The sequence below is a fragment of the Loxodonta africana genome, unplaced genomic scaffold (assembly GCF_030014295.1).
Source record: "Loxodonta africana isolate mLoxAfr1 unplaced genomic scaffold, mLoxAfr1.hap2 scaffold_31, whole genome shotgun sequence".
Lineage (NCBI taxonomy): Eukaryota > Metazoa > Chordata > Mammalia > Proboscidea > Elephantidae > Loxodonta > Loxodonta africana.
Genome location: NW_026975029.1, coordinates 2,308,646 through 2,325,671, shown reverse-complemented (window position 1 = coordinate 2,325,671; position 17,026 = coordinate 2,308,646).

Below are 17,026 nucleotides of genomic sequence, written 5' to 3'. Positions count from 1 at the left end.
ATATAGAAGACAATAGAATATAGAATGTAAAATATAGAATACACAATATAGAAGAAAACAGAATATAGAAAAATATAGACTATAGAAGGACAAATGTAGAATTGGAATATAGAATACAGAAAAATATAGTATGTAAAAAGACAGAATATGGAAGAATATAGACTATAGAATACAGAATATAGAGGAATTTAAAATATGGAATGTAAAATATAGAATATGGAATAAAAAATATGCAATATAGAATATGGAAGAATATCGTATGAAGAAAAATATAGAATATAGAACATCGAATATAGAATACAGAGTATGGAATATAGAATATACAAAAATACAGAATGTAGAAAAACATCGAAGAACACAGATCATAGAATACAGAGACTTTAAAATATAGAAGATGATACAGAGAACACTGAAGATACAATACAGAATATGAAAGAACTTTGAAAATAGAAGAATATAGCATATAGAGGATTTGGAATAAAGAAGAGTACAGAATATACGTTATAGAAGAACATAGCATAAAGAATACAGAATATAGAAGAAAATAGAATATAAATTCAGAATATAGAATACAGAAGAATATAAAATGTACGATGTAGAATAGCAATTATGGAATGCAAACTATAGAAAGAAGAATATAGGAGAATATAAATTACAGAATATAGAAGATTATAAATTATACAATATACATGATTATGGAAAATACAATGTAGACTATAAAATGTAGAATATAGAAGAAAATGGAATACAGAATATACAAGAATATGGAATGTTGAATATAGTATCAAGAATATGGAATATAGAATACACAAAAATATAGTATAGGTAAAGTATAGAAAGTAGAAGATTGAACATAGAACATAGAATATAGAAAAATATAGACTGTAGAATTTAGAATACAGAATGTAGAATATAGAAGATTTTAGAATATAGAATGTAGAATATACAGTATAGAATACAGAATATGGAATATACAACCTAGACTATGGAAAAATATAGAAATAGAATATACAAGAATATAGAACATAGAAGAATATAGAATATAAAATACAGGATACAGAGTATAGAAGAATTTAGAACGTAGAATATAGAATATGGACTATAGAATAGAGAGAAATATAGTATATAGAATATAGAACATAGAAGATACAATACAGAATATAAAAGAAAAAAGAATATAGATTATAGAAGAAAACAGAACATGGAAAATATGAGAATGTAGAATATAATTATAGAAGAATATAGAATGTTGAAAAATACAGAATACAGAATATAGGAAAACATAGAGCATAAATTTAGAATATAGATGATACAGATATATGAATGCAGAATATAGAAGAATAAAGAATATAGATGACAGACTACAGAATATAGAAGATAGAACATAGAAGAAAATAAGAGTATTGACAAATATAGGGTATAGGATACACACTACTGAAGAATATAGACTACAGAAAGTAGAAGAATATAGATTACAAACTATAGAAGAATATAGAATGTAGAATAGAGAATATGGAATAGACTATACAAGAGAATATTAGATTACAGAAGAATATAGAGATTAGAAGGCAGAATATACAATAAAAATATAGAAGATAGAATACAGAATTCAGAAAAATTTAGAACATAAAATGTAGAGTATAGAAGAAAATAGAATATAAAATGTAGAATGGAGAACATGGAATAAGGAATAGAGTATAGAGAAGAATAAAGAATATTGAAAAACTTAGAACATAGAATGTAGACTGTAGAATATTGAATACAGAATTTAGAATGTACAATATAGAATACAGCAGATAGAAGAATATAGATTACAAGTGAAGAATATAGAATAAGAATGTAGAAGAGTATAGAATGCAGGACATAGAAGAATATAGAATATAGAATGCAGAATGTAGAAAATAGAATAAGGAATATAGAATGTAGAATACAGAAGAATATAGTATATAAAAATATAGAATATAGAACATTGAATATGGAATATAGAATACAGAGTATGAAATAGAGAATATAGAAAAATACAGAATAGAGATAAATATAGACTATAGAATAGAGTATGTACAAAGTAGAATTCAGAATATAAAATACAGAACATAGAATATAGAGGAATATAGATTATGGAATATAGAAGATTCTGGAATATAGAATGTAGAGTTAAATATAGAATATAGGAGATGGAATATAAGAGAATATAGAATGCAGAATATAATATACAGAATATGCAATATGGAATATAGGATACAGAAAATTATAAAATATATAGACTATAGAAAAATATTGAATATAGAATACAGACAATGGAATGTAGAAAAATATAGAATACAGAATATAAAACATAGAATAAAAATACATAACAGAGAGAATAAACATTACAGAACATAGAAGATTACGGAATGTAGAATGTAAAATACAGAATATACAATATAGAAGAATATATGATACAGACTATGGAAGAATATATAGTATAGAATGTAGAATATACAATACAGAAAATTATATAGAAAAGTATAGAATATAGGAAAAACAATATGCAACACAGAGTATGGAATATAGAATATAGAAGAATATAGAACATAGAATATAGAATGTAGAACACAAAATATAAAATATGAAATAAAGCATAAAGAACACAGAATATAGAAGAATATAGATTAAAGAATATAGACGATAACGGAATATAGAATATAAAATGCAGAATATACAATATAGAAGAATATAGAATACAGAATATAGACGAATATAGAATATAGAAGGAAGAATGAAGAATATGGAATATAGAATACAGAAAAATATAGTATGTAGAAAAATATAGAACATGGAAGAATATAGAATACAGAACATAGAATGTGGAAAAATTTTAAATATACAATGCAGAAAGTAGAATATGGAACATGAAATGTGCAATATAGAATATAGAGGAATAATGTATGTAGAAAAATATAGAATATAGAACATCAAATACAGAATAGAGTATGGAATATAGAATATAGAAAAATATAGAATACATATGAACATAGATTATAGAATGTAAAGAATTTCAAATATAGAATATGGAACATAGAACACTGAAGATAGAATACAGAATATAAAAGACCTTTGAAAATAGAAGAATATAGTGTATAGAGGATTTGGAATAAATAAGGATATAGAATATACATTATAGAAGAATATAGCATAGATAACAGAATATAGAAGAACACAGAACATATGTTTAGAATATAGAATACAGAGGAATATAAAATGTACAACGTGGAATACAGATTACAGAATGCAAAGTATAGGAAAATATAGATTATAGAATATAGAAGATTATAAATTATACAATACAGAAGATTATGGAATACAGAATGTAGAATGTAAAATACAGAATGTACGAGAATATGGAATATGGAATATAGAAGAACATAGAATGTTGAATATAGTATCAAGAATATGGAATATAGAATACATAAAAATACAGTATGTGTAAAAATATAGAAAATGGAACATTGAATATAGAACATAGAATATAGAAAAATATAGAATATAGAATACAGAATGTAGAATATAGAAGATTTTAGAATATAGAATGTAGAATACACAATATGGAATATAGAATACAGAAGAATATAGTATAGAGAAAAATATAGAATATACAACATAGAACATCAAATATAGAATAGAGAGTATGGAATATAGGAAAATATAGAATATAGAAGAACATAGAATTTAGAATGTGGAATATGGGATATAGAAGAATTTGGAATATAGAATATGGAATATACAATACAGGGTATTAATAGAGAATATAGAAAAGTATAGAATAGAGATAAATATAGACTATAGAATAGAGTATATACAAAGTACAATACAGAATATAAAATACAGAATAAAGAACATAGAATTTAGAAGAATATACATTACAGAATATAGAAGATTCTGGAATATAGAATATAGAAGATGGAATATAAGAGAATACAGAATGTAGAATATAGTTTACAGAATATGCAATATGGAATATAGAATACTGAAAATTATAAAAAAATATAGACTATAGGAAAAAACATTGAATATAGAATACAGACAATGGAATATAGAAAATTATAGAATGTAGAATACAGAATATAAAATATAGAATAAAAAATACATAATATAGAGATATACATTATAAAATACAGAAGATTATGGAATATAGAATGTAGAATGTAAAATACAGAATATACAATATAGAACAATATATGGTACAGACTATAGAAGAATATAGAATGTAGAATATAGAATACAGAAAATTATACAGAAAAATATAGAATATAGAAAAAGAACATTGAATATAGAACACAGAGTATGGAATATAGAATATAGAAAAACATACAATGTAGACTACAAAATATAGAATATGAAGTAAAGCATAAACAGCACAGAATATAGAATATAGATTATAGAATATAGAAATAATGGAATATAGAATGTAAAATACAGAATCTACAAAATAGAAGAATATAGAATTCAGAATATAGAATAATATAGAATACAGAAGGAAGAATGTAGAATATGGAATGTAGAATATAGAAAATTATAGTATATAGAAAAATATAGAATATGGAAGAACATAAAGAATTTAGAATGTAGAATACAGAACATAGAATATGGAAGAATTTAAAATATACAATGTAGAATATAGAATATGGAATATAGAAGAATATTGTATGTAGAATATAGAATACAGAGTATGGGATATAGAATATACAAAAATATAGAATATAGAAGAACATAGATTATAGAATATAGAGAATTTAAAATATAGAATATGGAACACTGAAAATAGAATACAGAATACAAAAGAACTTGGAAAATAGAAGAATATAGTGTATTTCATATTTTACATTCTACATTCCATAATTTTCTGTATTCTATAATCTGTATTCTAGTCTTTATTCTATATTTTATATTGTATTTTCTGTATTCTACATTCTACTTTCTATATTCTAAATTCTGTATTACATGTTCTTGTATAATCTATATTCTGTACTGCATAGTTTTCTACTGTGTATATTCTTCTATAATGTATATTCTATATTCTTCTGTATTCTATATTCTATTCTTCTATATTCTCTATTCTTCCGTATTGTGTATTCTACGTTCTACTATATTTTTCTTGTATTTTCTATAGCCTTCTATATTCTATATTCTTCTATATTCTAAATTTATATTCAATATTCTTCTATATTCTGTATTCTATATTCTTCTGTAATGTATATTCTATAATCCATATTCTTGTTTATATTCTTCTGTATTCCATATTCTTGTATATTCTATATTCTATTTTCTATATTCTTTTACATTCTATATCTTCTGTGTTCTGTGTTCTATGTTCAGTTTTCTTCTATGTACTATTCCTTCTATATTCCATATTCTATATTCTAAATTCTTCTATATTCTATATTCCACATTCTAAATTCTATGTTTTTCTATATTCTATATTTTCCTATATCCTATATGCCATACTCTCTATTCTATATTCGATGTTCTATATTCTATATTTTTCTCTATACTATATTCTTCTGTATTCTATATTCCATATTGTATAGTCTACATTTTAAAATCTTCTATATTCTACATTCTATATTAAACATTTGCAATTTTTCTATATTCTATATTTTTCTATATTCAATCTTCTATTTTCTATATATTTACATATGCTATACTTTTGTGTATTCTATATTCCATATTCTCTATACTGTACTCAACATTCTATATTCTTTTCTGCAGGACTCTCCGTTCAGGTCTATTCTTGCCTGCGGGACTCTCCGTCGGGGCCTATTCTTGCCTACAGGGCTCCTCTATTCTGGCCTGTTCTTGCCTGTGGAACTCTCTGTTCCGGCCTGTTCTCGCCTGCAGGCCTCTCCGTTAGGGCCTCTTCTTACCTGCGGGGCTCCTCTATTCGGGCCTATCCTGGCCTGCGGGACTCTCCGTCGGGGCCTATTCTTGCCTACAGGGCTCCTCTATTCTGGCCTGTTCTTGCCTGTGGGACTCTCTGTTCCGGCCTGTTCTCGCCTGCAGGCCTCTCCGTTAGGGCCTCTTCTTACCTGCGGGGCTCCTCTATTTCGGGCCTATCCTGGCCTGCGGGACTCTCCGTCCGGGCCTATTCTCGCCTGCGGAACCTTCCGTTCGGGCCCATTCGTGCCTGTGGGACACTCTGTTCGGTCCTATTCTTGCCTGTGGGATCATTCGTTTGGGCCTATTCTTGCCTGTGGAACCTCCGTTCGGGCCTAATCTTGCCTGCGGGAGCATCCTTTCCTTCCTCCTCTTGCCTGCGGGGCTCTTCTATTTGGGCCTGCTCGTGCCTACGGAGCTCCGTTATTCAGGCCTGTTTGAGCCTGCGGGCCTCCGTTATTCGGGCCTGTTCGTGCGTGCGGGGCTCCGCTATTCCGCGTGTCCGCACGTGCGGGGCTCCGCTCTTGGGGCCGTTCCTCAGTGCGGGGCTCCGCTCTTGGGGCCGTTCCTCAGTGCGGGGCTCCGCTCTTGGGGCCGTTCCTCAGTGCGGGGCTCCGCTCTTGGGGCCGTTCCTCAGTGCGGGGCTCCGCTCTTGGGGCCGTTCCTCAGTGCGGGGCTCCGCTCTTGGGGCCGTTCATCAGTGCGGGGCTCCGCTCTTGGGGCCTGCTCGTGCCTGCGGAGCTCCGGCATTGGTGAGTGTTCTCGTGTGGCGGGTTCCGCTATTCGGCGTGTTCGTACGTGCCAGGCTCCGCTATTCCGGCCTGTTCGTGCCTGTGGGGCTCCTCTATTCGGGCATGTTCTTGCCTGCGGGACTCCTCTGTGCGGTCCTATTCTTGCCTTCGGGACTCTGTTCGGGCTGATTCTTGGCTACAGGAATCTCCGTTCTGGCCTATTCTTGCCTGTAGCACTCTCCATTTGGGCCTATTCTTTCCTGCGGGACTCTCCGTTCAGGTCTATTTTTGCCTGCGGGACCCTGTTCAGGCCTATTCTTGCCTACAGGGCTCCTCTGTTCTGGCCTGTGGGAATCTCCCTTCGGGCTTATTCTCGTCTGCGGGACTCTCGGTATGGGCCTGTTGTCGCCTTCGGGACTCTCCGTTCGGGCCCTTTCTCGGCTGCCGGACTCTCCTTTTGGGCCTGTTCTCGCCTGCAGGACTCTCCTTTTGGGCCTATTCTCAACTCCAGGCTTCTCTGTTAGGGTCTATTCTTTCCTGGGGGATTCTGTTTGGGCCTATTCTTACCTGCGGGGCTCCTCTATTCGGGCCTATTCTTGCCCACGGGACCGTGTAAGGGCCTTTTCTTGCCAGCCGGGCTCTAATTCAGGCGTATTCTTGCCTGCGTGACTCTGTTCGGGCCTATTCTTGCCTGCGTGAGTCCCAGTTCGGGACTATTCTTGCCTGCGTGAGTCCCAGTTCAGGACTATTCTTGCCTGCGGGACTCTCCTTTCAGGCTTCCTCTTGTCTGCGGGGCTCCTCTATTCGGGCTTCTTCGTGCCTGTGGAGCTCCGTTATTCAGGCCTTTTCCTGCGTGCGGGGCTCCACTATTTGGGCCTGTTCTTGCCTGTGGGGCTCCTCTATTAAGGGATATTTTTGCCTGCCGGACTCTCAGTTTGGGCCTATCCTTGCCTGCGGGACTCTCCATTTGGGCCTATACTTGCTTGCAGAACTCTCCGTTTGGGCCTGTTCTTCCCTGCGGGACTCTCTGTTCGGGCCTATTCATGCCTGCGGAGCTCTCCTTTCAGGCTTCGCCTTACCTGCGGGGCTCCGCTATTCGGGCCTGCTCGTGCGTGCGGGCTACCCTATACGACTATACGATACAGAATATAGATTATAGAAGAACATAGAATACAGAATTTGGAATATAGAAAATAGAATGTAGAATAAAAGAAAAGAATGTAGAATACAGAATATAAAATATAAAATGAAGAGTATTGATTACGGAGTATAGAATATAGAAAATTCTGAAATGTAGAATGTAAAATATAGAAGAATATAGAATGCATACTATAGCAGAATACAGAAGAATATAGGATATAGAATATAGAATATGGAACATAAGATATACCATACAGAAAAACAGAATATAGAAAGATAAAGAATATAGAACATAGAACTTTAAATATACAATATAAAATACAGAGAATGGAATATAGAACCTAGATTATGGAAGAATATAGAAATAGAATATAGAATTTAGAATGTACAGTACAGAATATAAAATATAGAATTTAGAACGTAGAATATAGAATATGGACTATAGAATATAGAGGAATATAGTATATGGAAGAACATAGACGATACAATACAGAATATAAAAGAAAAAAAGAATACAGAAGAATATAGAGTATAGAAGAATAAGGAATATGGAAAATAGGAGAAAGTAGAATATAATTATAGAAGAATGTAGAATATTGAAAAATATAGAATACAGAATATAGGAAAACATAGAGCATAAATTTAGAAGATATAGGATATAGAATGCAGAATATAGAAGAATAAAGGATATAGATGACAGACTACAGAATATAGAAGATAGAATGTAGAAGAAAATAGAATATTGACAAACGGAATATAGGGTATAGGATATACAGTATTGAAGAATAGAGAATAAAGTAGAAAAATACAGATGACAAAATATAGAAGAATATAGAATGGAGAATAGAGAATATAAGAGAATAGATTACAGAAGAATATAGAATATAGAGATTAGAAGGTAGAATATACATAAAAAATATAGAATATAGAATTCAGAAAAAATTTAGAATATAAAATGCAGAATATAGAATATAGAAGAAAATGGAATGGAGAACATAGAATATGGGATAGGGAATAGAGAAGAATAAAGAATATTGAAAAATTCAGAATATAGAATGTAGACTAGAATATTGAATATAGAATTTAGAATGTACAATATGGAATATAGCAGGTAGAAGAATATAGATTACAACAGAAGAATATAGAATGTAGAATAAGAATGTAGAAGAGTATAGAATACAGAACATAGAAAAATAAAATGCAGAATGTAGAATACAGAAGAATATAGGATATAAAAAATATAGAATATAGAACATCGAATATGGAATATAGAATACAGAGTATGAAATAGAGAATATAGAAAAATATTGAATAGACTTAAAGAATGTAGAATAGAGTATGTACAAAGTAGAATAAAGAACATAGAATACAGAAGAATATAGATTATAGAATATTCTGGAATATAGAATTAAATATAGAATATAGAAGATGGAATAAAAGAAAATATAGAATGTAGAATATAGTTTACAGAATATGCAATATGGAATATAGAATACAGAAAATTATAAAAAATATAGAATATAGAAAACATTGAGTATAGAATACAGACAATGGAATATAGAAAAATAAAGAATTTAGAATACAGGATATAGAATATAAAATATAGAACAAAATACATAATATAGAGAATATACATTATACAATATAGAAGATTATGGAATATAGAATGTAGAATGTAAAATACAGAATTTACAATATAGAAAAATATATGATACAGACTATAGAAGAATATAGAGTAAAGAATGAATATAGAATACAGAAAATTGTATAGAAAAATATAGATTATAGAAAAAGAACATTGAATATAGAACACAGAGTATGGAATATGTAATATAGAAAAATATAGAATATAGAATGTAGAATACAAAATATAGAATATAAAATAAAGGGTAAAGAACACAGATTATAGAAGAATATAGAATATAGAAGATAACAGAATATAGAATTTAAAATACAGACTACACTATAGAAGAATACAGAATATAGTAGGATATAGAAGGAAGAATATAGAATATGCAATAGAGAATACAGAAAAATATAGTATATAGAAAAATATAGACGAAGTATATGGAAGAATATAGAATTTAGAATATAGAATACAGAGCATAGAATATGGAAGAATTTAAAATATACAATGTGGAATATAGAATATGGAATATAGAAGAATATTGTATGTAGAAAAATGTAGAATATAGAATACAGAGTATGGGATATAGAATATACAAAAATATAGAATATAGAAGAACATAGATTATAGAATATAGAGAATTTAAAATATAGAATATGGAACATAGAACACGGAAGATACAATACAGAATATAAAAGAACGTTGTAAACAGAACAATATAGTGTATAGAGGATTTGGAATAAAGAAGAATATAGAATATACATTATAGAAGAATACAGCATACAGAATACAGGATATAGAAGAAAATAGAATATAAATTTAGAATATGGAATGCAGAAGAATAAAATGTACAATGTAGAATACAGATTATACAATGCAAAGTATACAGTGAAGAATACACAGAAGTATATAATAAAAAAATAAATCATACAGTATAGAAAATAATGGAATATAGAATGTACAATGTAAAATATAGAATATAGAAGAACATAGAATACGAAATATAGAATATAGAATGTACAAGGGTATGGAAAATACAAGAAAAAGAATATAGTAGAATGTAGAATACAGAATATTGAAGAATACAGAATATGGAATAGAGAATACAGAAGAATTAGGATATAGAATACAGAATATACATTATAGAAGAATGTACACAGTAGAAGACTATACAAGGAAGAATATAGATTACTGAAGAACATAGAATACAGAATTTAGAATATAGAATGTAGACTACAGAATATAAAATATAGAATAAAGACTATAGAATATAGAATACAGATTGTAGAATACAGAGAATTATGGAATGTAGAATGTAAAATATAAAAGAATACAGAATTTAAAAGAATACAGAATGTAGACTACAGAATATGGAACATAGAATATACCACACAGAAAAATATAGTATATATAAAAATAAAGAATATAGAACATAGAACTTTGAATATACAATATAGAATACAGAGTATGGAATATAGAACCTAGAATATGTAAAAATACAGAAAGAGAATATAAAAGAATATAGAATATAGGAGAATATAGAATTTAGAATGTAGAATATAAAGTACAGAATATAGAATATAGAAGAATTTAGAACGTAGAACATAGAATATAGAGGAATACAGTATATAGAAGAACATAGGACATAGAAAATACAATGCAGAATATAAAAGAAAAAAGAATATAGAGTATAGAAGAATATGGAATATGGACAATAGGAGAATGTAGAGTATAATTATAGAAGAATATAGAAAACTGAAAAACAATACAGAATATAGGAAAATATAGAGCAAAAATTTAGAAGATATAGGATATAGAATGCAGAATATAGAAGAATACAGAATATAGATGACAGACTACAGAAAATAGAAGATAGAACATAGAAGAAAATAGACTATGGACAAATATGGAATATAAGGTACCGGATATATACTATTGAAGAATATAGAATAAAGTAGAAGAATATAGATTACAGACTATAGAAGAATATAGAATGTAGAATAGAGAATATGGAATAGAGAATACAAGAGAATATTAGATTACAGAAGAATATAGAATATAGAGATTAGAAGGTAGAATAAACACTAAAAAATACAGAATATAGAAGAATATAGAATTCAGAAAAATTTAGAATAGAAAATGTCAAATATAGAAGAAAATGGAATGTAGAATAGAGAACATAGAATGTGGAATAGAGTATAGAGAAGAATAAAGAATATTACAAAATTTAGAATGTAGACTGTAGAATATTTAATATACAATTCAGAATGTACAATACAGAATATAGCAGATAGAAGAATATAGATTATAAGAGAAGAATATAGAATGTAGAATAAGAATGTAGAAGAGTATAGAATACAGAACATAGAAGACTATAGAATGCAGAATGTAGAATATGGAATATATAATATAGAATACAGAAGAATATAGTATATAAAAATATTGAATATAGAACATAGAATATAGAACACAGAATATAGAATATGTGATATAGAATACAGGGTATGGAATAGAGAATATAGAAAAATATAAAATAGAGAAATATAGAATAGAGTATGTACAAAGTAGAATATAAAATGTAGAATAAAGAACATAGAATATAGAAGAATATAGATTATAGAATATTGAAGACTGGAGTATAGAATGTAGAATTAAATATAGAAGATAGAATATAAGAGAATATAGAATGTAGAATAGAGTATACAGAATATGCAATATGGAATATAGAATACAGAAAATTATTAAATATAGACTATAGAAAAAAATGAATATAGAATACAATCAATGGAATATAGAAAATATAGAATTTAGAAAATAGAATGTAGAATACAGAATATAAAATATAGAATAAAAAATACATAATATAGAGAATATACATTATACAATATAGAAGATTATGGAATATAGAATGTAGAATGCAAAATACACAATATACAATATAGAACAATATATGATACAGACTATAGAAGAATATAGAATATAGAATACAGAAAATTATAGAATATAGAAAAAGAACATTGAATATAGAACACAGAGGATGGAATATAGAATATAGAAAATATAGAATATAGAAGAATATAGTATGTAGAATACAAAATATAGAATAAAAATAAAGCATAAAGAACACAGAATATAGAAGAATATAGATTATAGAATATAGAAGATAATGGAATAAGAATATAGAGTGTAAAACAAAATATACACTATGAAGAATACAGAATATAGAAAAATGTAGAATATAGAAGGAAGAATGTAGACTATGGAATATAGAATACAGAAAAATATAGTATATAGAATATAGAAGAAAATGGAAGAACATAGAATAAAGAATTTAGAATGTAGAATACAGAATATAGAGCATAGAATATGGAAGAATTTAAAATATACAATATAGAATATGGAATATGAAATATAGAATATAGAAGAATATTGTATGTAGAAAAATATAGAATGTAGAACATCGCATATAGAATGCAAAGTATGAAATATAGAATATACAAAAATAGAATATAGAAGAACATAGATTATAGAAAATAGAGAATTTGAAATATAGAATATGGAACATAGAACACTGAAGATAGAATACAGAATATAAAAGAACTTTGAAAATAGAATATAGTGTATTCTATATTTTACATTCTACATTCCATAATTTTCTATATTTTATAATCTGTATTCTATAGTCTTTATTCTACATTCTATGTTCTAAATTCTGTATTACATGCTCTTGTATAATCTATATTCTGTATTGTGTAGTCTTCTACTGTGTATATTCTTCTATAATGTATATTGTATATTCTTCTGTATTCTATATTCTAATTCTAAACATCCCCACATAACCCTGCTCACCTGGAACCATTGATGAGAGTTTCCAGACAACTCATCTGGGGACCAACAACCCAGATACCCCAAACCCAACCACCCTGCAATCAGCAGAGCACACACACAGCACCCAACCCCACAACTAGGAAGATCACCCACTGCACCCACAGCCAGGGTCCAGCTGGACAGACAAACACACCACCTCAACAGAAACACCACCTATATCCTCAACAGCCCCACGAGAGACCCACACTCACACATGCAGTCATTCCTCCACCAACCCTGAGAAAGGTACTGAGAGCATCAAAATGGCAAAATTAGAGACCAGAGCAAAACACAGGCCCAGCCTACTTGGATATATCAAAACAAAACAAAATTTCAGGGTTCAACAAACACACAGTAAATAAATAGATATAATAATTTCTTGATGCTTCGGAAACAACAGACAATATCAAATCACAAAAAGAAGCAGGACAAGATGGAGTCAGCAAGTGACTGAAATAAAGAACAAAAAAACTGCCGGGGGTAAGAAACAGCCTGTGAAAACACAGGCAAAACCAAGAAAAATATAGACAAAATCAAGGAAGGCACTGACAAAATGAAAGAAAGCAACAAACAAACAAAAAACCCATTGTTGTCAAGTTGTTTACAACTCATAAAAGCGATAAAGAATTCAGGAAAACAATATAAAAACGAAACAACTAGAAACCATACAAAAACATCAACTAGAAAGCCAAAAGATTAAGAATAAAATTTCAGAAACAGACAACTCAAAAGAAGGATATAAGACCAGAATTGAAGCAATGGAAGACAGATTAGTGAAATTAAAGAAAAATCCCTTGATACCAATTTGTTTGAGGAAAAATCAGAAAAAAGAATGAAGAAATCCTAATAATTATGTGGGACACTGTCAAGAGGAAAAACTTGCATATGATAAGAGATCCAATGGATGGGGCTGGGTGCAATGCAAAACACAGAGACAATTGTCAAAGTAATCCTGGCAGAAAACTTCGCTATCTATCATTATGAAAGATAAGAAGATACTCATCCAAGAAGCGCAATGAACCCCATACAGGATAGAGCCCAAAGAAAGTCACCAAGACTTATAAACAAACTTGCAAAAAAAAAAGGACCAAAGACAAACAAAGAATCCTGAGATCAGCTAAGGAAAAATAAAGTCACCTATCTACAAAGGGGAACCAATAAAACTAATCTCCAACTATGTAGCTAAAACTACGTAGGCAAGAAGACAGTGGGAAGACCTATATAAAAGGTTGAAAGTAAAAAAACAAAAACAAAAAAAACCCAGCCAGCAATTCTATATTTGGTAAAACAGTCTCTCAAATACAATGGCAACATTAGAATATTTCCAGATAAGCAGAAATTAAGGGAATTTGTAAAAACCAGACCAAACTTATGAGAAATATTAAAGAGAGTCCTTCGAATAGAGAACCAAAAACATTAAACAATAATCTGATATTTGGACGCAGGACAGACCACCCAGATACCAACCCAAATAAAGAATTTAAAAAACAAAACAAAGCTAAAAACAGGGAACCAAAGACATCAATATGTAAATGATGACATCAAAACAAAGAAGAGGGAAGAAATGGTGTAGTTATAGAACTTCCATATGGAGAGGAAGCCAAAGCGATACCAATAAATAAAAGACTGTTTTAAACTTAGGAAGATAACGGTAAATTTCAAGGTAACGACATAGAGGAGGCCTGGTGGTGCATTGGTTAAGTGCTCGGCTGCTAACCAAAATGTCATTGCACTGAAAGTCTTAACTAAAGAAATATGGAAAAAAGAAAGAAATAAAGGACATCCAAATTGGAAGGAAGAAGCAAAATTTTCCCTATACACAGATGAAATGAACCTATACATAGAAAACTCCAAGGATTCCACAAAAAAACTACTGGAACTAATAGAAGGAGTCAGCAAAGTAGCAGGGTACAATATCATATTAGTTGGATTCCTCTACATCAACAAAGAGAACTTCAAAAAGTAAATCACAAAAAGAATGCCATTTATAATAGCCCCCCAAATGATAAAATACTTGGGAATAAATCTATCTAACCAGGGATATAAAAGACCTATACAAAGAAAACTACAAAATGCTACTGCAAGAAACCAAGAGACCTATATAATTGGAAGAAAAAAAAAATGCTCATGGATAGGAAGACTCAACATCATGAAAATGTCAATACTACCTGAAGTGATCTACAAATATAATGCAAGACCGATCCAAATTGCAACGGCATTCTTTAATGAGATGGAAACACTAATCACCAACCCAATGTGAAAAGGAAAGAGGCCTTGGATAAGTTAAGTGCTACTAAAGAAGAACAAGGTAGAAAGAAGGCCTCGCACTACTGAATCTCAGAACCTACTATACAGGCATGGCAATCAAAACAGACTGGTATTTGTACGATGACAAACACATAGACCGATGGAACAGAATTTAGAAGACAGATGTAAATCCGTCCAGCTATGGGCCGCTGATTTTTGACGAAGGGCCAAATTTTGTTAAATTGGGAAAAGACAGTCTCTAACAAATGGCACTGGCAAAACTGAATGTCCGTCTGTAGAAAAAAGGAATCAGGACCCATACTTCACATCATAAACAAAAACTAACTCAAAATGGATCAAAGACCTAAATATAAAACCTAAAACAATAAGGATTTCATTTTACTTGTTTCAGCAATCAGCATCCATGGAAGCAGCAGTGGGCAAATCTGCTACAAAAGACCTCCTTAAAGTGTTAAAAAGCAAGGACGTCACCTTGAAGACTAAGGTGCCCCTGACCCAAGCAATGAAAGCTGGATGATGAGTAAGGAAGACTGAAGAAAAATTGGCATCTGTTGGTGAAGAATATTGAATATATCATGATGTGCCAAAATAAGGAACAAATCTGCCTTGGAAGAAGTACAGCTAGAATGCTCCTTAGAAGCAAGAATGGTGAGACTTCATCTCATATACTTTGGGCATGTTGTCAGGAAGGATCAGTCTCTGGAGAAGGACATCATCCTTGGTAAAGAATAGGGTCAGTGAAAAAGAGGAAGGCCCTCAACAAAATGGACTGACATGGTGGCTGCAACAATGGGCCCAAGCATAACAATGATTGTGAGGATGGCACAGGATCGGGCAGTGTTTCCTTTTGTTGTGCATAGGGTGGCTATGAGTCAGAAATGACTCGAGCGCACCTAGAAAAACAACAACAACAATAACAATAAGGAGATAGAAATTATAACAAAGTACCGAATACAAATTAACATTAATCCTTCTCAAACTCTTGCAAAAGAAAATAGTAGGGAACACTTTGTAACTGGTTCTATGATGACATAATCGCCCTGACACCAAAGCCAAAAAAACCCACAATATCCCTTATGAATATGAATGCAAATCTTCAACAGAGTACTAACAAACCAAATCCAGCAGCAAAATACTAGCAAACCAAACATAGCAGCATATTGAAAAGACTATAAACCACATCCCAGTGGAACTTATCCCAGAAATGCAAGAGTTGTTAAGCATAAATATCAATTAATTAAGAAAATGAAGGAAAAATGATTTGATTAATGAATGCAGAAACATCATTTGACAAAATCCAAGACCCTTTCATAATAAAACCATTCAACAAACTAGAAATGTAAGGAAACTACATGTATCTGATTAAGGACACTTATGAAATACCCATAGCTATTTTTTTTTTTTTTAACATCACACGCATTGGTGAAAGACTACAAGTTTTCCCCTAACATCAGGAACAAGACAAGGATGCCTGATTTCA